At 38.8% G+C, this 2,072-nt stretch overlaps 1 pseudogene; it reads right to left on the minus strand.

The window, feature by feature from the left end:
* Window positions 1-611: 611 nt before the first annotated feature.
* Window positions 612-1,170, minus strand: LOC118541365 (large ribosomal subunit protein uL23 pseudogene; annotated as a pseudogene).
* Window positions 1,171-2,072: the final 902 nt, after the last annotated feature.

Consider the following 2,072-nt stretch of genomic DNA (forward strand, 5'->3'; position numbering starts at 1 on the left):
AATCCGGCTAGAGCTCCAGGTACTGGAGCGAGAAGGGGAGTGTCAAAGGTCCCGGTTCTTTTAGCGAAACATGATTTGTTCCTCTTCACTGACTGTTTCTCCAAATAAATTATTTAAAGTCTTATTTCTTCTTTCTCCTGGGCCTCTTAAAGTTCAGCTGTACTGAGAGGTGGCAGAAGAAGCAGTAGAAGGAGTCGGCACAGACAGAAATCCAGGAAATGGTTGCATGGTGAGCATCTTCACCTGTGCACCCAGTTCCCTCCATTCCAGGTGTGTGGTCAGACGAGAGGGTAAGAATCCTCAATGATCGCCTTAGGGCTGAAACTGCCCTTATAAAACATACTCAAAATTTTAATAGCAAGGTGTTCGGCGTATATGAGATCATCAAAGAATGTTCATTTAGTGATGTGTGGAGAACATTAGTTTGGGAGAAGACACTAATTGTTTCCTCAATAGTTTTATGCAAACATCTCTGCCATTTTTTTGGTAATACCTGAGTTTCAGGTAAATTTTATATTTATGGATTTGTGGCAGAGGGAAATCTAAATTAAACTCTCTGAATCTCTTCTACCCAAATGGCGTTTAGTAAGAAATGACTGGCCTTAGGAGATCATTCATTCTTCTAGATTTAATTGGCAGTTCTTTTCTTTTTTTTTTTTTAATGGTGAAAATATTTCTATTTAGATTTAGCCAGCTGAACTCAGTTTAGATGATGCCAATTTTGTTGGCAACATCCAAAGCATCATAGTCAGAAGCCAGTCAAACATATGCCTTCTTCTCTCCAACAGGCCTGATCAAGGTGTTAACCTTGGCCACATCAATGTCGTAGAGCCTCTTCACAGCCTGTTTCGTCTGGTGCTTGTTGGCCTTGACATCCACAATGAACACAAGTGTGTTTTTGTCTTCTATTTTCTTCATGGCTGATGCAGTAGTCGGTGGGGGAACTTGATGATGGCAGAGTGGTCAAGCTTATTTCTCCTGGGGGCGCTCTTTCGACAATATTTGGGCTGCCTTTGGAGACGCAGTGTCTTAGATTGTCAGAATGTAGGTGACATGCAGATCTTCTTTTGTTTTTTGTGACTGTGGACACTGCTTTCTTGGCCTTCAAAACTTTGCTTTGGTTTTGGCTTTGGGAGGGGCGGGGGCTTCCTTCTTAGCCTTCAGCACCATCTTCGTGAAAGGGGTAATTGGCAGTATTTTCTTAATGAGGATTGTGTTAAACAATATATATTTTTCCTTGATTGTTTATTTTCTGATATATATTTTTTCATTCTGAGGTAACTACTTGTATTGGATATTTCCAATTTCATTTCCAATTCTGGAAATGAAAAAACATGGATTTCCCTAAACTTTATTTATGACAGAGATTTCCCCAAGTCTAAGAGATTCTATTCACTTTTTCTGGGGCTAATGTTCCCATGGAACCTGTAATTTCCCCATTTCTCCTGCTGGCTGGTGGGATTTGTGCGAACCAAAATCTGGTCTTCTATTAACTCAGCTTGACACCTTCAGTTCTGTCCGTCTAACCCATAAGGACAAATAAATTACTTTATTGAACCTGTTGTGTGAAATAACAGGTTGCCTTTGAGAATCAAATTTCTACTGTGTATTGGTGAAACAGTATAATTTAAGTCTCCAGAATCAGAACTTCGGCATCCCCTAAGGTTAGAATCTTGAATTGGGTTTTCCAGTCTTGTTGGAAAATGGGGCTTTAAACAATTTGTGTTATACACCAAAAGGTGGTATATTTTCATGGTTAAGAATATGATCTCTGGTCTCAGATTGTCTGGGTTTATTTCTCAGTTCATCTGTTTGTAACTGTGGGGCCCTGAGCATGCTGGAGCATCTCTAAATGTCATGTCCTATAAAACAGTAACAGTGGCATTTACCTCATTGGCTTGTAGTGAGAATTAAATGAGATACATATAGAATGCTTAGCACAGTAGTAGATAGATAGAAAACCAGTTAATAAATGTTAACTCCTTTAGAGTTCATTTTATAATATCTGAAGACAAAATGCCATAAATACAATTCCACATTTCTGAAAAGTTCTTTTTTTAAAATTCCAAGTA

Source organism: Halichoerus grypus, chromosome 8 (genome assembly GCF_964656455.1).
Source record: "Halichoerus grypus chromosome 8, mHalGry1.hap1.1, whole genome shotgun sequence".
NCBI classification, from domain to species: Eukaryota; Metazoa; Chordata; class Mammalia; order Carnivora; family Phocidae; genus Halichoerus; species Halichoerus grypus.